This window comes from Falco biarmicus, chromosome 9 (assembly GCF_023638135.1).
Source record: "Falco biarmicus isolate bFalBia1 chromosome 9, bFalBia1.pri, whole genome shotgun sequence".
NCBI classification, from domain to species: Eukaryota; Metazoa; Chordata; class Aves; order Falconiformes; family Falconidae; genus Falco; species Falco biarmicus.
This window is the reverse complement of record NC_079296.1, coordinates 46,644,636-46,672,567: the sequence shown is the minus strand read 5'-3', so window position 1 is coordinate 46,672,567 and position 27,932 is coordinate 46,644,636. Positions and strand designations below refer to the sequence as shown.

At 40.7% G+C, this 27,932-nt stretch overlaps 1 protein-coding gene across 7 annotated transcripts in view; it reads left to right on the top strand.

The window, feature by feature from the left end:
- ZMIZ1 (zinc finger MIZ-type containing 1) overlaps positions 1–27,932 on the top strand; it is a 307,512-nt gene that overhangs the window by 34,011 nt on the left and 245,569 nt on the right. Inside the window, exon 1 of one of the 7 annotated variants that reach the window (XM_056351243.1) lies at positions 13–117. The exons of 5 other annotated variants lie outside the window; for them this stretch is intronic. The gene's annotated coding sequence lies outside the window, so the exon portion shown is untranslated. Of the gene's footprint in view, positions 1–12; positions 118–27,932 lie in introns of those variants that run through there. One more of the 7 variants, XM_056351242.1, reaches the window with a different exon arrangement.

The window sequence follows — 27,932 nt, the reverse complement described above, 5'->3', positions numbered from 1 at the left end:
CTGGTGCAGTAGCAAGGTTACAATTCGCCCTTTGTGCTCAGAGATGGGTTGCAGGAAAAGGCCGTCCTGTAAACAGATGGACTTCTAACCTACCGCAGAGCTGGGCAGGAGTATGAGGTGATCGTTTCTGTTCTAGCTCAGTGATGCTCTTGGGAGGAGATGCAGTGTGGTCGGTGAGCATGGGCAGTGGGTGGTGGGTACGGTCATCTCCGTACTGGGTTGATGGCAGGTGTTCTTCAGCGAGGCAGCTGAGGGTATGAGCAGCTGTGCGTGCAGGGGCTATAGCTTGTCTTTGATACCAGTTCAGTAGCTGCGCTGCTTAGGTGAAGTAGTATATAAAATCCACACTTGATCTGTTTGCTCAGTGCTGCAGAGAGGAAAGAAGTCCCTACTCCACTACATGTGGACTTCTTTTCTATTTTAAGTTTTGGGCTTTTTAGCGCCTGTTGATGTAGTCATAGAAACTTATGCTAAAATATAGTCTGCGTCAGTGGGAAGCAAAAGAGATTTACTTGCATGTGTAGGGTAGGGGACTTCCTGCAGTCTCATACTTCCCAGTAAGGGCTGCCTTTTTTCCACAGCAGATACCCTCTATTCTGGGTGATGAGTGAGCCTTTCTTGCTGAAGCTTTTCTGGCAGCCCCTGAGGCACCATCATCTGGATGTTAGATTGTTATTTTGGTAAGGGTCAGAGGGAGCAATTTGAGGCTCTGCAAGCCAGTCGCAGCAGAGCTCCTCCATGCAGCCCCCTAAGCTGCAGATGAGTTGGGATGGGGCTTGGGTGGGTGGAAGACCAGTTTGAGATGCTGCCTGCTGGGAGATCCAGAATAGAAGGATAAACAGTAAATGGAGATAAGTTAGAGAAGGTGAAAAGATAACTGTTAATTCCTTTAGAGCATAGAAAATTTTTAAACCAAGCACAAGTGATATTGAAAAGAGTATGGAGGTTCAGGGGATATACAGATGTTATCTAAAGAGGTTATTCCTGCTTTTGGAAGTTCTGTAGTTCAAAGAAAGAAACAATTATAAGTGTTCTTTGTTTTTTGCATCAGAACAAGAAGTTCTAGGGAACTTGGCTTGAGCTTTGAAGTGAAGGCTAGAGACTGGAATTTGGATGATTAAGCAAAGAACTGATAGAGGAAGAAAGTGAGTTTGGAGAAAGTGATGAGATATGTAAAGTACTCTGTCTTTTTTTTCTTTTTATGTCTTAAATACAGGCATGGTATCTCTTCTGACTTTTTTTTTGCTCATATGAGAAAAAATATTGCCATATTTAAAACTGTTACATAAATGTGCAATACCTTTCACAATTGGTCCTCTCTCTTTTACTTGTATTTAAAACAGTGATTTTTGCTGCTGTCCTTTGAATTGTATAAGAGCATCATCTCTCCCTTCCTTCCAATTCTCTTGAGAGTAAACCATCCCTAGCATATCCTGGTGAGGCAATTCAAAATGCTTATATTCCTGGTATGAGCTTTTTCTTTAATGAGGGCCTGTAATGGTACCTCCATACTTGCTCAATGGAAAAGCATATTTTAAGAACAGGCTTTGATTTAAAAGTTGTTGGCAGCTGTCTTGAAATAGGTGTATTTATCTCTGCTTTCCTAGCTGAAGATTTGTATGAAAGGCGACAAGTAAGAAACCAGTTTTCCTGTTCTGGATGCGGTGGGCAGTGCTAGTTGATCTGCAAGCTGGAGAGGTAGTGACATTGACTACTAGTTTGCAAGGATAAGAGACTATTGATTTCTGGCAAATACATTATGGTGTAAGCCAAACATTCATAAAAGCTGGGGGAGAGCATAATAATATTCAGCAGTGGTAATAAAAAATGCAATTGAATTACCGTGCTGCCATAAAACAGCACTCCTCCCCTCCCTGCTCTCCACCTGGCCCCCTTGCCCCATAGCAGGCTCTTCCCTGCTGCTGCCCCTTTGTCCAGGCACCCACCAGGGAGCCAAGGGCACCACTGGCTCTAATTGCCTGGAATTTGGCCGCCCGGAGGGGATGCCACTTGCCTTGGCCTGCCTCAACATTTATAACTTGCAGCTGTGCTGTCCAGGCCTGAACTCAGTGCGGTAAACCCATCTGGCTGGGGAAAGCCAATTTCCTCTCCCCGTTCCTGAACGCCCCCTCCCAGCCCATCCTACCCCGTCCCCTCGCCCCCAGCCCACGTGCACCTTCTGCACCCTCCATTGCTTTGGGGAGGTCAGCAAGAAAATGCATCTTCTGCTGGGGCTGAGGCTTCCTTCCGTCTGGCTGTTGTGCAACTGGAAAAAATGAAATCGGGATTTTTTATAATTATTTCTTTTGTTTTATTTCCTGCATGAAAATGGAAAAATTGCTAGTGGTTGCTTGGTTTATCACATTTATTTTTAAATTCAATTCCATGATGGCTTCATAAGGAACAAGGCAAATATGGCAGCATTGTGCCGGTGGGATGCTGTTTCGGTTTGCTGTTTGTATACCAGCTATGGGACTTTGTCCTCCACTTCCAGAAGGTTAAGATCAATGTTGTATGATTTTGTGGCTGTTGGATGCATCTTTTCAGGTCTTTTAAATATTTAAGTGCTAGGCCCAATGGGAGGGAAGGGACTTCCCCCCACCCCCAGCCTGTCAATGAAAACACAGAAGTAAATAGGTCGGGATATGGCATCGTAAGATCAGAGGGTCAAAGTTTGAAACATTTGTTCTTGAGACTTGGAGGCCATAAGTTGTTGTTCCCCCCCCCCCCCCCCTTTTTTTTTTTTTTTTAATTCTTTAAAATAATCTAGCATCCTTGGGTCTCCAGGTACTCCCTTCCACCTTGCCTTTTGATGGCACAGACTTTTTTTAAGTCTAAGCAATGATGCCAACATACTTTACATTTTTTTTTTCTTCCCCTTTTCATAGTCAAGCCAGCCTTTTGTTGTCTGTCCTGTAGTAGTCACCCCATCTGCTTCATCTCATGTGGCATTTCTGTCAGTTCTGGTTTGTCAGCCTGGCCTGCAGATTAGAGGTGGGGAAACCAGGACCATTCTGGCATAAATAGTCCCTTCTGTCACAGCCATCCGAAAACTTGAGGCCCTCTTGCTAGATCATGATGGTGCACTGTTGCGATATAATTGTGTAGTAATGCCTCTTAAGTTTTTTTTGGCGCAGTCTTAGATTTTATGCAGACTCCCCTGTTGTGTTGTTGCTCTAGCTAGCTGCATCATTGTTTTGCAATCTCAGTTACAGTTCTCGCTTTCTCTTCTCTCTCAATTGGAAATTATGCAGCTTTTCAACTAGATCTCATTTGGTTTGATTTAAGAGTGCTAGAAGAGATTGTTAAGTTTGGAATTTGGGGGCTTTTTTTTTTTTTTTTTAAAATACATAACATGATCTAAAAATGGCCAAAGTGTGTGTGCACTAGCAAAAATACTGTATGGCTTCCCTCAGCTCTGTTAAAATCTGTGCAGTGTTGCTGTTTGCAGGTAATGAATGTTGTGGTATTATTCCTTATATTAAGTAAATTACTGCTGAACTTTTAATCTGATGAAATACAAAACTATAGAGAATTTAATGGTGACCTTTGTATATGAAATTAAGTGTAATTATTAGATTTGTAGAAGAGCTTTTGAATTAGCTACCATGTACTAACTCATCCTCTCACTTCCCAAAGACTGCTGAGTTGATGTTATTTCCAGTAAGCTTGCTGTAAGTGGGAAGAGAGCGTTTACAAGAGGTTTTTGCCGCATCATTAACATATATTAGTATTTGAGAGTGTTGTCTAAAATAAATTCACATAATATGCATGCACTCACGTGCATAGACTCAGAGTATCAGTAAAAAAAAGTTTCAGAGCTAATTCATAACAAGTAAAGATCTTAATGGCAGGTCAGAGTACAGTTTTGGAGGTGGCTGTTGGCGTGAGATGATTCTAAGGCTGAGCTGGGGAGAGAGACAGCAAAAGCTTTGTATGCGCAGCTAAAAATACTGACCTCTCCCTGTTACAGTGACTTGCAGCTTCAAAAATGACAGATTACTTTTTGTTTTTCTCCTATAAAATCTAGCAAGTGAGTTTTCCTTAGTTTATGAAAAATTCTTAGCTCTGCAACACATTAAATGGAGATACAGATTGCACAAGAGAGATCTGTGTCTTCTGAAGGAGCAGGTTTTGTTCTTTGTCACTACTTGTAACCCATAACTTAAGTTTTTCATAAAAATCTTTTGTGTGTGTGTGTGAGCAATTTGCTGTACAAGATCCATTTGCCCTCAGCTTGCTTGCCAACAGTGTCTGGCAAGTGACTCAAAGCAAACAAGTAGTATATTTCTAAGTGCTGCGCAGCTGAAAGGTAAAGCCTTTTTCCTCTTAGGGAAAAATTACAAAAGCACTTGGTTTGCACATTTATGTATGTTCTGGTTATCCACCTAAATGGTGTCTGTTGCTGCTGTGGCTGCTGCGTTACAGCAGTAGCACTGAGCTCTTGGATTACAAGGGAGAGGGAAGCATTTGCTCCATCCCAGGATGCCCTGCCAAGCCTGGACATGTTTCAGGGCAGAGTCCCACTGTCTCTGTCAGGACCTTGTTCAGGAGCATCTTTGGTCTAGACTTCCATTTCTGCCACACTTCTAGAAAGCTTATCTTGGAAAGGCAGCAGTATCTCGGTGAAGGCTGGTCCTCACCTTTCTGCTTGTGCACGTGGTGTTGGTTGCAAGCTGCTGTCTGCCAAGAACTTTGACTTCATCAAGTGCTGTCTGCAGTGATGAGAGGTGGTCGTGTGAACTGCGCCATGGGCAAGGTAAAGAGGGAATGGATGAGCGCTCATTGCTACAGAGTCTGGGCACTACAGAAGCCTGAGCAGTTCCTCTGAGGTCCTCTGGAAATCAGTGGGGCTGAGGTGGCTTGGCACGTTGGTGGAGATGCTCGTCGTTTTGAGCTGAACTGAGGAAGAGGACAGCAGCAGTGCTCAGACTCAGTAAGAGCAGAGGACTTGTGTGATGTGCTTTATATTCTGGGTTCTTCCCAGTTCGATGGATGAGACCTTTATTCATTTTAACTTTGTATTTCTGTAATCTTTTCTATTTAGGGATTTGCAGTAGTGGCTGTTGCTGCATTGCTGCAGGTCTACCTACACCAGAGCCTCCTGTAGAAGTTGTGCTGCTATTCCTGTACTCATTTCAGGCAGGATGGCTTTTAGAGAATAAAAAAATGTGCATAAGAATCTTCTCTCAAGTTATAAATTTCCTAACATGCCCAGGTTTCTTTGCTTTTGTCACACGGCCTCCTCATGTATAATGGGGGTTGCAGATAGTTCCAGGTTGTCAAGTGCACAGGTAGACATTTATGGCAGAAGGTTTTCAAGATCGCCTGTCACTTTCTGCTGGTATAGAGGAAAGAGGATAGAAAGCCAGTGTCTGTTAAGGCTTGTACCAGTAGTAAGTCTGGGGCACCTTGGCTTCTGTTAGTCATTTGGCTTTGCTGATCTGATCTGGAAAATAGAATATCCAGTGGAATTTGGAACTGAATTTCCATTTCCACTGAAACAGTTACCTTGAGTAAGGTCACCTCAAGGGAGGTGGCAGTTGTAGGACCTAACCCGTCGTGTCCTCCTGTTCATTTGCTTCAGGAAGCAATTGTAGAATTCTTACCTCTTTTTAATCAATTTCATTTGGAATGGATTTGAGTACCAAGTGGTTTGTGTTGGTTGCTTGAATTCAGAAACAGAAACTTTACAATAGGATTGTCTTGAACATTTGATGTGTGGGAAAGCAGTGCTTCCTTCTGATTTTTAGGGTGTCTTTGCAGATACAGCTGAGCTGGTTTGGTGTGAACAAATCCAGCTTTACAGATAAAATGTACAGAGACAGCTGTCTTGGTGCTCTAAGGCTCAAGCCAGTGAGCAGTTAGTATCGCTGTACACCACAGCTATCCTGTTTTCAGATCAAAGCTAGTGGCTTTACTGCAGTTACCTGCCAGCCAGTGTGGCACATCCTTGGAAGGGGGGAGAAGAGGATGGACCTTTGCTGTGGACAGTCGGGTGGTACAGGCATTAGAGGTTTGGGGAATTTTTTTCCTGCCGTGTCAATGGCTTACATTCAGTAATCCTAAAAGTGTATTTGAATATGCAGTTTCTCACTTATCATTGGCTCTGTTTTCCCACAATATCCCTTTTCCAAACATACGTATGTAAAGTCACGGTTTTCTTCACTTTCAAACAGCCTAAGAATAATTAATTTGATAGCTCTCATCCAAAGAAAAATAGAAAGCTTGCAAGAACTTTACCAAAACCCATCTGTTGGTATATTTCTGGGCATTCATCTTTTTATAAGCAGACTTAAAAAAAAAAAATGCTTTCTCTTTCTATATTTATTAAATTACAAGCTTTTTGAAATACCGTTTCATATTCATGTGTTTGCACAGTGCGTAGCACAATGGACTTGCAGTCTTCCCTGGGCCTGTAGTTTTTACTGCACACAATTTCATTTTTTTCCTTGCAAGCTCTAGTTATGTCCGTTTGCCCCAAAATCCAGCATCCCCTTTAGACTGCGTACTGTCCTCAGGGTACAGAGTAAGGCTAGCATAGAAAAGACTTTCAGAAACATGTGCCGCCTTCATGCCCGCCCTCCGTGGTGAAAGCGTAGTCTCTTCAACCTGGGTCGATACTGCATGTGAGCTGCGTCCTCTTGAGTATAAATACACTGTGTTAAAAAAGGAAAAGTACTGAGTGCAGCTTGTTTTCTGGTGTGTTGATGCTCTTCTCTGAACTGACGGGGCGATTCCTTTCTCCTGAGCTCATCGCTTCTGGGTAAGCCCAAGGACAATGTACCTCCTCCTGCCCTTTGCCAGTTGGAGAAGTCTGGCCTTGGCACAGCAAGGTGACCACATGGGAGGATGTGCTGTGCCAGGAGAGAGCTTCTGGTGAGGTTTGTCATGTCACTTGCTGTACATCTTGTCTGATCTACCATCTACTTTGAGAGATTTGGGCCCTGCTCCCTCGCACCTCTAAAAGAGCTCTGTAATAATCTCTGCATTTTGATGTAACAGCGGAACAGGTCCTAGTCTAAGGAGGTGGGAAGGAAGATGACCTTGAATGCCATAGAAAACCTGTGGGATATGCACATCCCACATAATGTCAGATAATTTTTGGATGTGACAATTTGCATGAAATATTTTAACCCTGGAAGTTGCGTGCAACCTTCTGCAAAGAAGCAACGTGTAACTTGACAATTGATCACTAGTGCCGTTGTTGCAATAATGTCATGCATGTTTTTTCCCTAGTGCCTGCTAAAGTAAATGTGATGGGGCTCTCTTCCAGCTATTCCTCTTTACGGTATTTTATTTGAGGTTGCCTTTTGTCGCAGCTAGCATTGGTTAGCAGCTGTCATCAGCTTTGTAAGCTGCCCATCTCCTTTCTGCTCCAGGAGAACCCATGTGTGAGATGACGTTGGTATTCATGTGCTTAGGCAAGACAGAGTGTTCTGGTTTGTTTTGCTTTTTATTCTGCTTTAAAAATAAATACATGTTTTGAAGAAAAAATATCTAGAACTCATGGTGTTTTGGACAAGGAAAGTAAAACTGGCATGATTTACAAGCCATGTTATCTACCAAATTTTCAACAAACACGAGGTAATTAATCTCTATGTATGTATTTTTTATTGCAGTTCAGCAGCCAAAACAGGATGAAACACCATTTGCTTGTTTTCTTCCTTACTGACATAAACCCCAAAACAAACTCCATTTGATAAGATAACACATCTCAGACACTTAACATTGTTTAAAGATTTTTCTTTTTCATGGCATAGAAAAGTAAAAATATTGATTCCTAAAATAGGGATCCACAAAACTGGGGAATGTGTGTGTAGACAATCCCTTGTGAATGCAGCAGTCCTGCAGAAAGCCTGCAAGCCTTATTTCCCGTGTCACAGAAGAGCTCCTTCCTTACCCTGCAAGCTCCAGGACAGTCTGCAGAGTATCTCCCTTGATTGCTACACTTGGGGCTTGTGTTTGGGGCACTTTGGGAAGTAAATCACTTGGCTTATAGCCATTTCACTTAAGTCTTGTCATATAAGCTGGAAATGTCAACCAGAGAAATCGAGTCATTTACTCTGAATATCCTAGAGTGTGTTAATTAAGGTACCATCAGTTTCAATGCCATAGTTTCACAGTATCCAGTACTCGTTTTCATGTGCAGCACTCTGATGTTCATTATTCCAAGACAGAGAACAAATCTTACTTTTTATTGGTTTTACTTTGTTTTACTTGATACTACTTTGTAATACCTGAAGCACACAGACCAGATATCTATGGGAAAGGTATACAAATATTTGTGTTGGGTCAAAAAGTCCATCAGAAGATACTGTTGTGTTTCATTTTTGTTAAAGATTTTGATTAATTTTTTGTCTTGATTGATTATTTTTCTTTCAGAGTCACTTTTGCCTGGGATGGACTTACTCAGTAGGGTGAAAAACACTTTCAGTGTTTTCAGTAGAGAAAGGTAGAGAGAGCACTGAGCTGTCATCTTAAGTGTTGAAAACCCAGCTCTAGCCAGAAATCGCAATGAGTGGCTGCCTGCATCTGAAGACAGATTAATCCTTTTTTGAAATTCTGGACTTTGTAGTTTCATTTGAAAAGTAAAAATATGGAAACAATACTGATATAGACTACCCCATTGGTTTTATGATACGGGTTCAAGGTTGTGGTTGGATGACCTGTGGGGAGAGGACTGGTTTATTTATAAAATGTGTCCAAGCAGGGTTGTTACCACAATGCTGGTAAATTTTCAACAGAATTTGTGATCAATGTGTGGCTTGAAAAAGACTGAAACATATTTGTCTGATGTAAGGAAGAAGTGAGAAATCAAATGAATGGAATCTTTCTGGATTTCCTCTGAAATCTGGGATAAACTGAATTTATCTTCTCCATCACGTGTTGTAGGAAGTTTCCATTTTGGGATTGTAATAGTGCATTTCTTCTGTATGTGTTTTGACTTCTGCATTTGGAGATGAATGGCATGCATTTGGACAGTTTACGTTTAACGTGCTGTTATTACTATTTTCCTTATTACTATTTTACCAGTAACACTGTGTTATGTGACTTAGTTAATGATTGCAATGTGATTCTTCATCGCTACTGCAAATAGTCTGTGTCCCTGAAGAGATGGGGATGACATGTCATAGTAACAGATGTGTGTTCCTGAAAACTTTAAGCATAATACATTCTTTAAGAAAGAAAACTTCCAAGAAAAACAGAAATCCTGGTTCTGCTGAAATTGGGCGGTTCCTTCCCATGAAGTCAGCAGGCCCATGCTGAATGGGTAGCCCAGGGCTGTGTACAAGTATTTTTGATGCAGTTAATTTATAAGGAGAAGCTGTGGAGCAGTAACCTGTGCTGGGTCTCATGGCTACAACCCACGCATGGTGTAGCCAAAGCCTGTTTGTTTATGTGCAGGAATCTCAGTGATAGCCGTGTCTCTTGGCAGCCATTGCAAACTGCTGTTATTAAAACCCCTACGTTTCTCATTAGAACAACTCTATTGTACATATTGTTTAAATATAGATTACTAATGAAATGCCTTTTTATTGCTTTCCCAGTGAATACTTTCAGCGTAAAGTTAATTTGCAGTGTTATGTAAATTCTGTTTAACTTCAATCAAGTTTTTAATTATGTTTTTACCACAGTAATTCCCATTTGATTTGTCATCTCCTTTTAGGTATTTAACATAGCGCAGGGTGATTTCTTCTTCTCCCTCCCCCACCCCCCCCTCCTGTTATAGTCTTTGATGTCACCTGGAATAGAGCCTCACTCTAAAGCTGCGCAAGTTTGATTTCCTTCCATGCAAGTATGATTTATTGAAGAATTACTACACAAAACCAATATTGGAAATGCATTATTGTTATGGAATCGATTAGCAAAAATAAAATTAAACAGACAGATCTGCCACTGAGAAGACATCCGGCTATTTTGTTTGCTCCCTTCCCTTTGCCTTTCCTTCAGTTGCTCCAGTTCAATGAACCTTTGATGCTGACAGCCCTTGGATTTCATTTAAAATGTCAGTTGCTATTTAACACCTGATGACCACTCAGTCCGTGTCTGTCTTGCATAGATACCAATTGTCCTCGCAAATGTTTGCTTGGCCGCTGAGCAGATAAACGGACCCTTTTTTTGGCAAATTGTCAGCACATTCATCACTTGTGAGATGGGACTTGTCAGGCAGCATCTCAGCTCTAGATAGATATTTTCAGTTCTAGATATGTATTTTTCAAATCTTTTTTTTGATAAAATGATGTGGAAGTTGTTGAAGTTGAGTCTGTCTTCAGACGTCACGGCAAGAAGCCTTCCCAAAAAAGTTGTATGATATTTTGTGCGTTTATGTTGAAGTCTTCATATATACATGTGAAAAGATGGGAATGGTTTTGTACAGCAGTGTTTATTTTCTTTCTATTAAAATACACAGTATTTTTTGTTGAAATCAGGACTTCCTCGAACTCAGTAGTGGTTTTTCGCTAAAAAATAGTTCATGCCCAAGTAGAAACTGTGTAAAGGATTTGTGGCACATTCTGAATTCAGGTACACTTGAAGTAGCTCAGTTGAATACCCAAAATTAGCAGCAAAATTTGAAATCTTTGCTTTTTGAACATACTATATAAATTAATTGCTATCTTCAATTACTTTCATGGCATTTGCATACTTGGAAATTTATATCTGGAAGGTTGGGATTTTAAAGAAGTTAATAGCCTAACAGTCCTATTTCAAGCATTCAAGATACTTAGCTACTGCTTTTATTAAAAAATGTGGGTTTGGGTTGTTTGCAAAATACTATTCATAGTATGCCTGTACACTTGATCCACAGTTTGTGCTAGCCTTCTAGCGCTGTTCTGATAATACTATCAGTTTGCCAGGTCTCCTACAGGAATGAAAGGGGAAGACATCATCGACTATTCCTCCTCAAAAATCACATTTTATATGTAACTATTACAAAGCATTTGATTGAGGTGGGAATTGTGTTAGTTTCTCATGGGAGCTGTTTGAATTTCCACTGTTTAAAAATCAATTCAACTTGATGAGCAGTGGATTCAAGCAATGGAACCCATTAGGACGATTTCATATCACCAGTTGCACCCTATTTAATCTTTCTGTTGGGAGGTAATTAAATTGGACTCATTAATTTGCACAGATGTTGACTGTTTCCATTGCACTTGCCTTTCTCCACCCTCACCTGGCCTTTCTGCCCAGGTGTGTGACGCTGCCAGCAGCCCCAGCGGGATGATGCACCGTTGACTGATCTCCTTGTGTGGGATATGAACTTGTTCTACAGCCCAGGCAAAGGAGACATTTTGGACTCTTGAGCTTGGCATCAGGCTGGCAGGCATAAGGATGACATTTTTATTTTTTTTCTAATTGCCTGAGCTAGAATGGCTCAGTGTTTAATGGTATACCTATATTCGTAATTCTCTTTTAAGCCACATAGAAGGTAGGTAGTTTTGGGTTTTTTTGTTTTTTTTTTTTAAAAAAAAAAAAAAAAAAACAAAAACAAAAACCAAGTGTGTCTAAACCCTCAGCCTGCTAGATTTCTGTGAGCTCTGAATGTGTTTGGTGCTTTACCAATATGTTGGCAAAGAGGTGTTTGCATTTGGTGATTTTTCTGCATTGCTTTTTATGTCTAGGTTTAGTTCCCTTTGAAGCAATGATATACTCTCAAGAGAATTTAAAGCTGGTAAAAAGCCCCAGTGTCCAGGGCTGACCATCTGTATTTTCTTGTGCATCTATAAAAGCCCACAGGAGATCAGAAGTCCTCACTATGCTCAAAATTATATTGGTCGTGAGAAGGTGCTTTTTGTTGGCCATCCAGACATTTTAGGAGAAGCCTGGTATGCTCTTTGGTGTCTGATTGCCCTGAGTGTCTGATCACTGATGCCTGTGGTATGAGCTCTTCTATTCATTGTGCACAGCTGAGTCCATCTGGCAGGCAACAGACCCAGAGAAGACGTGTATTTTACAAAAAATGGCTTAGACTAACAAGGTAGATAAATACTTCTCTGTTTTAGCTCCCTTCTTGTTGGTGAGTAAAGAAGTGTTGTGCATTTTGCTGTATTTAACTAGTTTTTAATACTCCGGTGCCACAAATAAGATTCTCTCTCTCTTCATCCCCCCACCCCCCCACCCTGACTTGGTCTATCCAAAATTTTATTCTAGTTTAGAACCTGAAACTGAAGTCTAGGTCCAAGTTCATGTGATAACATCTGGAATTTTTAAAAATATGCATGCTTCCCAAAGCTCCTAAAATTGATCTGAAATTTGTTGGCATTGAGTAGGTTCTGTTGCAGGGAGATGTAACTGCTTAGAGAAGAAAGGTCTTTTGGCTGAAATTTTTAGCTCTTAATATCTTTCTGGTTGCACGGGGGCTACGAGGAAGGAACCGAAGTGGCAAGGGTGCTGGGTTCACCACATTATGCTGGGATTACAATGCAATTAGAGTGTAAATCTCAAAATAAAGAAAATAAGTTTTTCTTCCCTTGAAGTTAAGGCAAGGTTTTAAAATTAGGAGATGTTGCAGCAGTATGGCATACCTCTGCTGGACTGGTAAATCACTGGGGATATTTCTAACTCGTGTTCATGTGCTTGAGATTGTTCTAGGGCATTTCAGACGTAAAAGAAATGCACAAAATGCATGCAGTACATCACCAGAAAGTAGTTTCTCCAGTAAGACATCATCTTGTGGACAAGACAGGTAAACTGTTACAGAGATTCCTCTGATGGTATTTTCACAACATTATGTGAATTGTTGCTGTACAGGAGCTGTAAATGCTTTTTATTTCCTACTTTTCCTTTATGAAGGTCTTTTTTAAAGATGGAAAGGAAATAAAAATTTGCCACCATTTTTTTAGTACTCCAGAAATAAGAGATGCTTGGCTTCTTGCCATATGATCCAAACTTTCTTGAATCCTTTCCAAAGTGAAAACTTAACTAGTTGTGTGGCTATTTTTCCTGTTTGTATAAGTGGGTAGTTAGTCTAGGTGGAGCTGGAAGTGCCTGAATTTTTAAGCTCTTGTGTAAAGTGGAGAGACGAGGCCAAGCAGAAGGGAATGCCATTAGCACGCAGAGGCACGGACAGCAGAGCTATTTAGACAGCTGCACGTGTTATACTGTGTACTTGGGTCTCGGTCATGCTGCTATTTCTGTCTCGTTAGCACAAATCATAGCATCTACTTTTTGCGAGAGTGTGTGTGTGCTCCTTTGCTTATCAAGGGACACTTCCTTACTTGAGTGAGAGTTTAAAAAGGATGCTAAAAGGTTCCAAGTCCGGTAATGAGCTGTTCGTTTTACTGCAGAGCTCAAGGCAGTACCACCAAGCCCACAGGTGGCCAGGGGCTGGACACCTTGCCCCTTTGTAGACATTTTTAAATGGTACTGTAGTGCTTGTCCAGACTCAGGGGCAGCGTTGCTTACCAAACAGTATCACCGTCACCAATGTAGCGAGTCAGGCTATTGAAATTTTTCAAGAAAGGTGTCTAGAGGAAAATCCTCTGTTTACTGGCTGTTGCGGCTTCAGTGGGCACGTATTCCGGATACTGTCTGCAAATAAAAAGGCTAAAAATGTGCCTTAAAACTGAAAGAGAGTGAAAGGACTAGTTTTCAGATAGCCATCAAACTCCAGGAGATGTAAACATTGCTTACAAGGAAACTCATGGTGAAATTACATGTTTGGTATGATAATTCAATACAACTTTAGCTGGTATTATGCTGAATTAAGGAACTTCAAGGAAAAGAACAGGGTAGTGCTGGTTGTATTGTTTTGTTTTAAATATTTTTCCATGCTAAGCCATCTTGTTTCTTGTACTTTTGACTATATTCACTGACACTGAGCTGAATTTTTATTATTTTCTAAAAAGTTTTCTGTACAGGAGGCTTATGCTATATTTCGTAAAACAGTAATGTGAAAGTATTAATAAGATTTAGCTGTTGTTAACTTGCATTTTAATAAGGCTTATTACCTGCCCAGCTACCAAGACTCACTCCATTGTATGGAGTACTCATTTCAAGACTTCCTAAATTCTGCCCGTTGTTGCTAATGCCATCCTGTGTGTTCGACATGGCTCGCTATACCTGCAGTCAGGTGTACATGTGTACGTATGGAGAAATGAGGCTTTCCAAGTGGGAGTTCATGTTGGATGCCCAGGAATAGGTCCCCAGGGAATTTTTGTGCTAGTTACAAGTATAATATATTTCTTGGTTTATGAAGTTGCTGTGTGTTTACTGGGTGAAGAGTAATGCGTATATTTACGTATTTCAAAAGTAACACTGTTAATAACAGCTTACAATTTTAACAAAGTATGAGGCTCATAGAAGGACATAAGCCAAACATTGTGTATTGATTTAGTATTTCTCCTAATATGAATTTTCTGAAAACCTTTCGCTTGTTCAAAATGAAGGAAATTAGACGTAAGTTTGTCCGTCCCCAACCATCTGTCTTGTGTTCTGCGGGAACATATGTCCTGCTTTATTTATGTCCCAGCTTTTAGCATTGGTATAACCTTTTGTGGTTTAATTATTTTCTCAATAAAGACAAGAAATAGAGGAAGATTTTTGGTTGAGATGAGGTTGAGCATGTCAGTGGACTCTAAGGAAAAACCTTACCAGGAGAGCAGTGGATGTGGTCATCACAAAGACAACTGCTGTTGCTGAGCTCCAAGCTTCAGCTGTCTGTAGCACTGCTTGTGAATTTTTGACACAATAGCGGCTCCTACATCTGTTGTCACGCTGCCTTTGGGCTTTCTAGTTCACTGATGCTAAAGGCATCTATTTTGCTGTCCAGAAATATTTGATCATGATTTAATGTAGGAAATAAATATTCAGTAATATTTCTTGATTACGTAGTCAACTGATAATAGGCACTTTGAACCATGACTTCCTTAATTCAGTATTTGAAAATTTTGATGCAGTAGCAATATCAGCGAACTGAACCAAATATGTATATAGCACATGTTGTATTTGCAAAGCCGACTACAGGGGAAAGATGGGTTTGAAGGAATTAGGAATTTGTGAAATGAGCTAGGCTGATGTCTTTTGATGTTGCTGCCTTTAATTCTTCAACAGTGATGCCAGCAGTGGGATATAAATGCAAACTTCCCTTGTACGTCCAGTGCTGGTGGGAGGTGTGTGAGAGGGGAGGGAGGCAGCAGTGTGGGAAGAAGTCTCTGAAAAGGAGACACAAAAGTCTGCTTTCAATGCATCTTTTTCGGGGGTGCGTGTGTACGTGTGTCTTGGCTGGTGAGTCACTGGCAGCCTCAGCGGAAGGGGCCAGTGGCCAGGCTCCTTGCGCTCTGCTTATACCGCTGCACGTTTAATGGGACTAGGCAGGAATCCAGTTGCTGTCCTCCTCCTTCATCTGCAAACCGGCAGTGGGGTAGCCGTGCCTCGGTTAAAGGAAGGATAAGTGGAAACCTCCGCAGCTGCCCTGTGTGATGGATGGAATGGACTAAAACCACTTTGTTTAAGCAGTTTGTGGAAGAGCCCTTTCTATGGAAATGGCTGTTTTCACATTTTTGTCTTGGAAACCCCTGAAGCTTCACACAGGGTTTGGGTTTCTGTCTTGCTACTTGCTGTGCATACAGTCAATAAGAGCTAGTCTTAGCACTAATCAGCTGTGATTCATTGTGCCTTTACCCCACAATGTCTAATATTGAATAGATTTGAAACCTTTGATATCTTCCACTGTCCGTTTGTTTCCACAACTCACTTCCTCCCATTAATTTCCAGGGCCGTAGGGATCTTTGTTTTTACGCTGCCGATGTCGGCCCTGAACACACACACACACACACACACACACACACACACACGCACGCAGCCGGTCACGTCTCTGCCTGCCAGGCTTCAGGAGCAAATTCTTTCTGCACAAGTGCAGGGCTTGCTTGGTCTTCTCCCTGCTCCCGTCTGGATTACGGTTTCATTAAGGTCTTATATGTATGTGATATTTTAACTCAAATGGGCTATAATAAATTTTATCTGAATAAGCCGTGCCTTTTATGTGTCATAAATTTTGCCTTTTCCTGTCCCCAGTAATACACTTTCCCCCTTAACATTTCAGTTATATACTGATAAACTCCTCAACATTTAAATACTACCACAGCAGGCTGGAGGTGGAGAAGTGGGTCACACAGAGCTATCAAGAGAACTGTGACTTTTATAACTGGCTGAATAGGAAGCTCCCGGCTACTCGGATTTCTACAAGGATGACTGTGGCTGAAAGGAGAGAAATAAAGCATACTTCCATTTTAAAAGCACTCCGCACACGTGAGTTAACCTTTTCAGGGCTCTGATGTGAGATGGCTAAACGTTGTTGCTTCAGGTGGGGAAACTGAGGCGGGAGGTTTGTGTGTCTGGTTCTCCTGTGTGGCTGCGGCTGGGAGCCGACCTGCAGGCTTTGCTCTGCCTTGCTGCCCTGCTTGGGCTCGCAGCACAGCTGCAGAGTTACCTGATGCAATACAAGAAGTCTGGCCCTTTCACTGCTATGCTGCTGGGTCTGAGATCCTGTTAGCATAAAATTTCCAGTGTTTTTACATGATAGCTGGAGCTGGAAAATGTTAGGTTGCATATCGGTTGTTTCAGGTGGTTTTGGGTTTTTTTTCTTGGTTTGTGACCCAAAATAGTTCTGCATGCTGAAAAAAATAACTGATTAATTTGATTTACAGTCCTCTAATGAGAAGTCAGAATTTTTTTCACTAGAAAAAACAAATGCTTTCATGTTGTAAAAGAAACAAAAATACTGTATTTTATGACTATTTTTCTTACCTCATCTTAGTAGGCTTCTAATTACCTGTAGTATACGTATATTTATATCTGTAACAAGCTTATCAAATCTGTCATTTGCCATATAATCCAAGAGTGACCCGACTGCACTATGGCTTAGATCCCTGCAGTACTGAATGATCGTTAGGGGGAGCGGAGAGGTCAGTTCAGAGGATTGCTGTTATAATCTTCTGGGGACTTAAAATATGCTGAAGTATTTTATGTTTATGTACTTTGATACTAGATTGTTGAGAGATTGTCCTCTGATTTGTCTGTCGAGTGTCTTTGTGGTTTGTACAAATTCAGTTTTATTTCTTTAAAAAGAAAATTTTCAGAAGTCATTCTTCCTTTTGAAATAATGTTACTTAAAAAGCACTTGTGATTATTACAAGACTTTCTTGCTTAATTTTGCATGCTAAAGGAAAGCTATAATGGTCATTTGGTGAGCAATTTTATCTGGGATTTTCTCCTACTAGTTGAAACCACATGATGTTAATAACTATTTACATAATCCCTAAAAACTGGTAGGCAAATTGTGCATGTGGAAACATGAAAGGTAGCGTGGACAGGTGGGTTGATTTATCCCAAGATGTGTGTTTTCACTGTAAAGTTGTGTAACAGAAGGTTGGAAAAAGGCAGAATTCCTTCATGTTTCTTTTGACTTAAGAAGTTGCTTAATTGTTAGTCCTCTTCTGGAAAATGGATTTTTGTTTTTCTGAGTGAATCTATAAAAACCCTTTAAATTGCTGTCTTTTGACTGTTAGCCAGGTAGTTTAGTAAACAAGCTGGATTGATTATATAAAACAGATTTTTTTATGTTAATGTTGGATTTGGGATATATAGTGTCATATAATTCACCTTCATGTCTTCTAAGTTCAGTTGTGTAAGGCATATTTAACCCTATATCCACTTCAAAACCAAAGAAAATTGTATTTTCTTGATGTATAGGTAGAGCAAACTTAGATAGCAGTCACGAGTTCTGCTGGCATCTCCAAGCAGAAAATAAGCCCAAGCGTGGTGCCATCCATGAAACCTCCTTCAGCAGAGGTCCTGAAAATAAGCAACCGATCAGCAATCATCATGATTTTGTGTGTATGTGTGTACAGATGAATGAGATGAGCAGGTACTGAAGTATTTGTTAATCACTGGGGAGGGAGACATGCTGCTCTACCCGGTGCCTGACCAGAGGGAGGCTTGGCTGGAGCAGCTGGCTGCTCGGGTTGACAGCAGGTAGCTTAGTCCTTGAGGTAAAACCACCTTCTTCTTTCACTTCCCACTCAAGTCTAAAATGATTACCCAGGATTCCTTTTAGGATGATGAAAAATAACATTGCTGCCTCTTGTTAAAGCAGAGAGCTAAAAAAATTGAACGTTACCAGAGGATGGGAAAGTTCACAGCAGTGTGAAAATGGTGAGTGTGTGTAAGTTAGCCACTGGATTGATGTTTCTGTCTGTGGACCTGGCTAAAACATCGATCTGTAAATTAAAAGGGCTTTGTGAATGTCTCCTGCTAATGAGAAGCAACTTCAATGCAGGGCTGTAAGCTGTATCACCCTCGTTTTGATGGGCAATGTACATTGAAAAGGAACTTGAGTAATAGCAATCTGAAAATAATAGTGAGGTCAATTCCCCAACCTGGCTCTTGGTCTCATGATAAGTTTATTTAAAACCTCACCTGTTGGAGTCAGGTGATCTTTTAAACCAAACTGGTAAGACGGTTTTCCATTCCTAAAGTTCCTAGCAATGCTAAATCCACAAGAAAGATGGAAACAGTATTTTAAGTATATCAAAAGAGTTTAAAGAACGAATAATATAATTTCATGATTGTTGTGGAAGTTTGGATGGTTGATTAATTGTTATTGACCACGTGTGGTTTTAAACACAGAAATAGCTAGTTACGTTTGTTTGATTTTAACTTTGAGACCTTACAAGTATTAGAAAATGACTATTGAAACTTTTTCCCCACCTATCACAGCATTTGAAGAATAATATATGTAGCCTACTAAGAGGGAAAAATGTGTTGTGCTGCCTCCTCATTGTGTTATTTACTGTGTATGTATCATATCGTTTATCCATTGCTGTCCTGTGTTTTTCACATATTATGCATTTGATTTTTAAGTAACTGTCTGTCTTCTGGCAGCAGCTGCCGTGGTATTTTCTGGATGCTGCAGAATATAAATAACAACACTAATTATTTTCAGATTTAATCAAATTGTGAGGAGTTTACTTTCTTCCACTTGGGGAACTGTAGCAGAAGTTTTAATTTTATTTGGGCTTCTTGTTAATTGGAATCCTTGATGGGTTGGTTTAAAAACAAACCAACCCCAAAACAACAGCAACAACTCCCCCACCCCACCCACCTACCCAAAAAAACCCTCAAACGCAAACCAACCCACCACAGGCAGTTACCGGGTATGGTTTGTACAGTGACCCGAGAACAAAGCTGGCTTGGGTGCTGTAAGTTTTCACCCTGTGTCTCACAATAACACCCTATGGGTTTTGACAAATGGCTTGACCTCTGTTGGCCAAGTTGGCTGCCGGCGTGCGTGAGGCTGAACCTTCCCGGGCTTGTGGAAGTGCACCAGGTTATTCCAGTCATTAACCAACTCCTGTAGGTAATATATATTTCTCTCCATCTGTGAAATGGGGATGGTAATACTTTTCTGCCTGCCTCTCAGTGGGATCTGTGAGGATTAGTTATGTCTCTACAGCAGCATATAAGCGGTGAGCATGATTACAAAGAACAAGATGTGCGGTTACGCTGGCGGGGCAGCAAGCTGCGAGTGTCTCGTTACAGTTACATAGCAGAGCAGCTGGCTGATGAGCTGTCCTGACCTCTGCAGTCAAACCAGATTTCAGCACAGTTGGCTCATTTGTGGGCTACTCTGATTTCTTGCGTCAGGGCCTCTGTTTTCTAAAGGTGGCATCAGGTCGGGAAATAGAGATGACGGCTACCCACCGGAGCTGTGCGCTTCTCTTTCCCTTGCCATAGCAATCTTGGGCACAGTGGATGTGAGCACCTGTAGGTGACCATCCTTGCCAGAAGGCTGTTCTTTCAGCAGTGTGAGGCTTGATACTCTGGCCACCTGCTTCTCCCATGACAGCCTTCACACCTTTGCTGGCATCACCTTCTGCACATAGGACACGCTTCCTTGTAAGACATCCCTTTCCCTGCTTGCTCTGCTCAAAGCCGGCCTAAGAACTTAATACTTCTGCAGTGTCAGAAAGAAGTTAAGTCAATAATAATAATAGTCATATTTATTTTCTTCTGTGGGCTTCCAGGTACATCCCGCCTATTTGATTTTGCTGAGACTGTGAGCTCTTGGGTGGAAAGCTTCCTGGGTCTTGTCTCCCATGGGCTGCTGCTGCGCTGTGAGCATTGTAGCAGCGTTAACCCCCTGCTGGCACTGTGCCAGCTCTATCTGTCTTGGGACTATGTTTTTAGCGTTACCTTAAATTTGTTCAGTGAACAGGATGAGAGGTATAAGTGAAAGGTAGCGCAAGTTCTCTTTCATTTGTACTCCATGTGTGCTTTAGAGCCCTTTGAGTGGTTAAGTTGTAGTGACTGCTGAAATTAATGAGAATGAGTGATAAGAAAGAGGATTTACTTGTGTTTCCATTAGGATTTATTAAGACAAATGTAATCAAATGGGGTCAAAATGTTACCACCTTCTGAGGGTCATTGTCAGTAAGTGTTAACAATAAAGTGATTATTCTAGTGTCTTGCCTTAGGGAAAATTAGAATGCCTGAAAAAATAAAATAAAATTAAGAGGTGTGATGCAAGGCATTTAGGTATGTGACACCTGTTTCTTTGAAATGGGTGTTAAACATTTGTAGTCAAACAACTGTGTCTGGTTTTTACTTTGATTTACCCCATTAACAAGGGTCTATGGTGCAAATAAAGGGCTAATATTTTAGATAGAAATTAATAAGAGTAACAGGAAAAAATAAAATTTTTCTATTAAAAGTACAGGAAATAGGAGCTCCAGGTTTAGGTCAGGTGCTGTATTTTAAGTTTACCAGTTTGCATCTCTTAAAAAGCTCTATTTTTAAAACCAAGGTGTTGCAGCCTTTCTAGAAGACATTAATGGCATTTGAAGTCTGCAATGAGTACAGCAAACGTACTGTTTGGTATAAATGGTCCTGCATGATGTTTATGAAGACACTGCATATGTAAGCAGAGTGAAATGAGTGGAAATCTTAAACAGTTTAATATTGTGGCGTACTTTCAGTCAAAAGCAGTAGGGATGAAGTGTTCATTAAAATTACCTGCTTCAATAAAGGATTTGAAATATATTTTTGTCCTTGCTGTTGCTCTCTTCTGCCAGTATCTCTTATAAGCAACACTATCAGTTAGCGCTGGCAGGATAAAGCCCTAAGGATATTAGAACAGCATGATTTTTATCTTGGCTATGTCCTGTTTGATGGGAGCTGCTGCTTGTGTCTTAAATGTTCTGCAACACTTCGACTTGATTCATGTTCCTTAAGTTTTGTGCTAGGATTAACATTGTCTGCCTAAATCTCCTGCAGATTGACCTGGGAATATACCCTACAGTTATAGCTGAAGAACGTATTGGAGTTTAAGGTGACAGACATTTATCTCCACTAATAAAGAGTAGACTTGTATTTCATCCATTTCAAAGCTGTGAGTTACAGTGTTTTTCTGTTGAGTGAGGATTAAACTATTTCTCTTGCCATTTGTTTGGTGTACTTTAATTTGTATTTCTCTTAGGCATATTGAGCCTTCTCCTACACTTTAAGGAATATTTTTAGAGTGCAGATGAGGGGAAAGTTTTCCTAAACCTTATGTAAATTAATGCTTTGAAGGAGGAAACAAAGCAAACATCTCATTTCCCCTCCATAATAATAGGGTAAGTTTTGGGATGCTCATTCCTACGGAATTTAAGCACTCAAGTACTTTAAATGTGTAAATGACTCAACAAAATCAATACAAGTTCTTAAATGAATGAACTATTTGAGAATAAGTGATGAAAGCATGTGATCTCCATGGCTTTCTTCCTTTTGATGTGCAATTATGAAAACGGACTTCAGCATGATGGTCAGGGAAGGAAGAAACTGGTCTGTTAAACTTTTTAAATTAGGTAAGATAAATGGCTTCTGTTCACAGTGCTTCTGTGGAGATGGCAAAGGTTGAGTGGGACTCTACAGGTTATGGTAAAATCGACTCCTAGCTTGCCAAGTCCTTTTTAGCCATTAGGAGTGTCGAGCTGTTGTCCATAAAGAATATCCAGGCAGACGGAAGGTCGTATCTTGCTATTTTGGGAACGGTTGGCTGTGTAACTGTCATACAAATAAGCTGAAAGGTGCAGGAAACTTGCATAGCAGCATGACTAGGGTACGACCCAAAGCTGTGGAAAGCCAATGGGAATTTTTTTGCAGCCTTAATGGGTGTTAAATCAGACCCTGTTTTAGACCTTTTTATTTCTTGATCTGCAGTCATTTGAGAATGTGCTGTTACATACGTAACAAATCTTTAAATAACACTTTAGTCTGAAGACACTTGCCAGAGAGTAATTTTTGAAGCTCTCTGCTGCCACATAATTTTTCTGCTTTAATTTTCCTGATGTTACTGGGGTGTTAAGTTACACTTACCTGGTAACATGAATACATACTTTTATGTATATTGTTATTTATGTATTACAATGAAAAATCATATTTGGTCTCTGAAGGCCCCAAATCAAGATCAAGCTAAGGTCTGCAGGATTTCTTCGCTGCATCTGTGAAACAAATCACAGTCGTTCCATAACACTTTGTGCCCCAAATCCTGCATGTTTTTCTGGGAACATTCAGTGGTCCTGACTTACTGTGTGTGTCAAGCAAGTTTCCCCGTACATAACATGGAAACTGTTTTTCATGTTTGGATATGGTTGAAATGAGGGCTACTTAGGACAGGAGTAGTCAGTCTTTCCTCTGTTTCTTTGGAGAACCATGCTGGACATATTTGGTGTGTCAGAAGGGGAACGAGTAGTAGCTGAAACTGTTGTTGTTAGGGTCCTTCCTTGTGTGGGGTGTTTGCTCCTGCCAACCAGCGATATGAGTCCAGGGCCAGGTAGATGTGCAAGGTCTTTCAGGTTGGTCGGGAGGCTAAACCAAAACATACTAGCGAGGGTCTGGTCAGTCTCCTTGGCAAGGGTGATTCCCAACTACCTCCCCTCCTCCCCCCACCAAGCATACGTTTTTCTGTTTGTGGGAGAGGATCAGGGTCATTCCAGGCTGGTTCTGAGACACGAGAAGGAGCTGTTGTAGCGTTGATCTTGATTATGAGAAGCATCTCATGCTAGGTGTGCCAAGGATACTGTGACCCCTGGGAAAATGGGCTGGTCGTGGAAGAGTCCTTGAAATCAGGTTTTATTCCTGATTTCACTTAGCACTTGCTGCGCTGCTGCTGCTAGTTCAGGATGCTCGTCTCTCAGCCTCGCTACATGGAGACTTCTAGGGGTGTCATGGAAACTGGTTAGTGATTGTAAAGCACTTTGTAAATAATAAGCAGTAGTAGAAAAATGATTATAATATTGTTGAAGTATAATTAATTCTTCCAATAAAACTATGAAGAATTAATGCATAAATTGAGAACTCAAATCTAGGGTTTTCTGTCAAAAGACATTCAAAAGAATCAAGAGATGTTTTTTGTGGTCATATTTGATTTGCAGTTTATGAAATAACTTATTTTCGTGGTGTAAAATTACCTAGTATGCAAACTCTCTTGATTGAGTACTTGAAAACAAACATGGCTTTGTAGTAACTTGTTATTTTCCCTGAAGATTATGTGTGCCCTTTCTTGCACTCGGCATTGTACTGCTTCATGTGGTTTTGTCTTTGGTATACAACCCACTGTGCTCCAGCTCCACACTTGATTAAATGGCATTATGAACTCTCTAATTATAATACCTTCACTTTATTACACTCAAAAGGATTGGCTCTGGTGGATGGTAGTGCGAACAATGTGTAACGTGAATGTGCTGTTTTAGCTCCTTATTTGTGTTATTAACATATGTATTGTGATCTTGCCTTCTGGTCACCGTCATGGAGTTAAATATGATCATGGCACTATGCATAATGGAGAGATGGTGCCTTTCACAAATGCTTTACTCTCCAACTAATAGTTTATAGTTTTATTACAGTAGCAAAGGCTACATTGAAATAGGTATCTCTTACATAACTGCAATATCCAAAATACAAGGAGCTGATTTTCTTTTCTGAATGGGTGTGAAGCAAGTGTTAAGACAAAGCTTTTCAAGCAAGGTTTTGCTAGGGAAGAAAAACAGATGATAAGGTGTCACGTGCGGTTTTTTTAACTCATCTGCAGTCTGGAAGCATAATGATGAGGAACTTTGGTGTGGTGTTGGAAACCTGTCTGTGGTTTTCTTTCCCTTGAACTTAGCTAACCTCTTGAACAGTAGCAAAGTTGCTGCACAGTCATTTTTATTTGTGGATGTGTCACTTAAGCTCAGTTTCTTCAACAAGAAGTTGTGGAGGTCCTCAAATGGGGTCTCACTTCACTGGTGGTAATGTTAAAGTCTATGAAGCTGTTCAGGTGGTGCTATCTTCAGACAAAGAACATGTCATTTTAGTAGTACAGTAGCAATAAGGAGAGTTCATGTCCCAGTTAGCTGAAACTCTCCTAGTATGGAAAATCCAGGGAGTTTAATTGAAGAAGGGACTGAACAGGAATCTGCAGAGACCAGTTTGGGATGAAGGGTGTAGTTCAGCTATTACCAGGGACAGAAGAAAAATAAGAAAAAGTCCCAAGTCTTGGTGAGCACCTTGCTGAGAAGGAAATAGTGTATTGAAACTCAAATCCAGTAGGATGTAGGGAAAAGAAGAAAAAAGCATAAGAAATGGAAATACAGGAGTATGCTCAGTGGAGGAGTGGGATAAAAGTGGATGAAGTGCTTAAGAAAATACATACTAGAGAGCTGTGGCACCAAAAAGCAGGTAATAATCCCTGTGGGTGCAGGAGGAGCATGGTCTTCCTACTTCTTGAGAGTGAGGGGCTCTCTTCCCCTTTAAGCATATGCTTTCGCCTCCCTTTGAACATACCCCTCAGGTAGTCTGCTGCCAGGTTATGTTTGTCGCTCCTTCCAGCACTGGTTTTAGCTCGTGTCCATGCAGCCAAGCTCTGGGAGACCCAGTCCCCTTCCCTCCTTCCCCAGAGACCGTAGTCAGCTGAAATGGGATGTGCATCCCAGGTGTGCTGAGGCTGAGACAGTGTTTGAGAACAGCCTGCGTGGGGTCGCTACCTGCATCCATATGCAGTGGCATGAGTGAAATGCTCCGGATTATTTTAAAATTCAAACAGTGTCATTGAGGCACTGTAAAAGAATCATCAGTAAGTCTTTCAGAGTCCTGCAATGTTTTCTTGTTTTACAAATACAACCAAAGTCCTAGTAAGCTTATTTAAAAACAAAACACGCACACACAGCCCCCCCCCCCCAAACCCCAACAAACACAACAAAACAAAACTGAAAAACAAATTACAAAACCCAAGCATTCAGTTTATTTACCGTCTTGTTTAGCCTGATCGTGGGGGCATCATCTGTGACGATATTTTGTGTGCTGTGAATCAGAATTGTGGGCTGATGTTTTGTGTGTTTGTGCCAGTGATTTTGCGGTGGGCTGGCAGAGGCTCTGGGTTGAAACCCAGTGCTGGTGGCTGGCAGGCGTGGCGGCCAGCATGTCTAAGTGCGGCTGAGTATAAAGAGCCCTTGTGCATGCTGAAAAGAGGTGAGATTATAAATGTGAAACTGTTGAAACCATCCTTTGCTTTTGAGTTTGAAGAAATTCAGTTTGTTTTAAAAATAGATTCAATACCGAGTTTTCCTGCTGTAACACAGCTTGATGTATATAGGATCTTGTAGAAGGCGCAGGGGGATAGTTTTGGAGCAAAGCAGATCACTGGCAGATTTAGCATCATGTATGTGTGCGCCAAGTTATTCTTAGCACAAGTGGAGCCCAGTCAAAAGACTTCTGGTTCGTGTGCTGTTCTGCTGTATTTTAAACTAATGCTGTGCATAACTAATGCCAAGTAAGGGGAAGATGCAGGGCTGTTTGCTTATATCACGCAAGGTAAAATTAGTGAGCAAATTAATAATAACCCATTTTTCAGGCACGGACTGGAAGCCAGTTGCATGGCAGTACTGTATGGTGAGGAAGCAGCCAGCTGAGGTTTTATATTGCGCTCGTTAATATTTTCCTCCTTCTATCCTTTATGTTGACATTAACGTTAATTAGTTACTTGCAGCAACCCAAAAGTATTGATGAAAGCCTACGAACCCAATGTGCTTTTGTAAAATTAGTTTCCTGCTTAAGCAGATATTTCTCTAGTAATTGACACAAACCAGCCTCAGATGGGAAGGCAGAGTGTATGATTAATTCACCATGTTCTGTGGTTATTTCATGTTTATAGTGGAGAAAAGACTGTAAATATAGGGCTAGGTGCTCCACCTGTGTCCTCAGCTGATGATTTTCCCTGAATAATTTATTAAGGTGCCATCCTTTAAGTTCTCTTCAACTAGAGGTCTAACTGTAAAAGCACAAAAATTATAAAGCCTTCCTCTTGTTTTCCTTTGCCTTTATTAAAGTAGTGGAACACTACAGGCAATCCTAATACTGGTGCAGAATAACAAACCATACCTGCTACAGTGTATTATGTATTGCAATATGGGAAAAATAACCACCTATTTGTAACTGTGTTCCCTCAAATGCTTCCTAATTGCAGGTGTTAAAGTGACTCATCTAACATTTTAAGGACATATTAAAGTGGTTGGTTTGTTGGTTGTGGTTTTTTTTTTTTTTTTAAGATTAATAAATAGGCTTTTTTGTTATCCCAGATAACCTACAGATAAGAAAAATGGTATCACTTAAGAACTGATCCCAAATAACATTTTCTCTTTGAAGGGATAAGTAGTTACCTGGTGCCAACCTTCTGGCTTTAGTGTGATCTCCCAAGTAGCACAGAAGCTTGCTACTTTAAATCCTAGCTTTCAGACAGCTAATATTCCCTTCTGCCTTACAGGCCAGCAAATCCTTCTGATTTTCCCTCTGTTTTGTTTTCTGATTTTCCTTTTTGTCTAGGAATTTCTAAATATTGTAAAAGGTCAGGTGGTTTCTGTCTAAGTAATGGATTGCTCCGGGCTTTAGAAATTATGCCTGTTTATGGTCGTGCCATCTGCAGGAGCAGCAGCCTATCATAAAGTTACTGTATTGATCTGTCACTAGTGCTGTCTTGTCTGCCAAATGAAAAATGGCTTAAGCTCATAACCTGGGCCAGCAGTTTTCTTATTGTAAGCCAGACAAAAATGCTATTGATCTTCCTTGCTGAAGTGTTCTTTTCACAGCTTGCCAGCATCAACACACTGTTGTCCTTACTCAGGGCTAATTAGCTAATAATTTAATGCAACTGAGACAGCAGTCTCAGTTCACTTTAACAGCAAGGGAATATGCTGTAACTTAAAAACTATTGGACCTTTTTAAGGCATGGTCGTGATTGCAGTGCTTGTCTCCACTTTTACTCTCCCACTTCAAGTTTGATTTCCTCCACACTAAAGAATAACAGCCTGGTTAGATTGAGGTGTGCTGTCGCTTTTAGGATTTATAAGAAGCCAAACCCAGATGCGGTGTTCATATCTGTAGCCTTGTACAGTGTTCTTGGTTATGCACTTGCACTTTAGCTTTATGATTGCTTCTTGAGTGAAATCAAATAGTTCATTGAATTAATCATGGGAACCCTGTGGTTCATGAGCTACAGAGCAAGCAGATCCAGTCACATCTGAGAAATGGTTGATCGTACCTTTTTTGGTTGGTTCATCTTTTTGTGGTGTTTGCTAAAACACCAACCAAACAAAAAATCCACTGCTAAATTGTTTTAATTTAAAAGTTTATATGATGGATCCTTCTTCCTAAGAAATATGTTTTCTTAATCCTCTTACTGCTGTGGAGGCCAGAAGGTTGCAAGGAAATTCATGTTGAAAGCACGGGAAAGATGTCATCTGCTCACACATGTTGAAAACTCATAGGAGTCTTCCACAAGGTTTTTTAAGTTTTTCATTCAAATATTTGGATAATTAGGTGTATGAACAGAGATGGCTTGCTTCCAGTCCTTAGCTGCATATAAGAAGCAATGGTATCACTTCAGATGGGGGGATTGCTTAATGTCATTCAGCCCC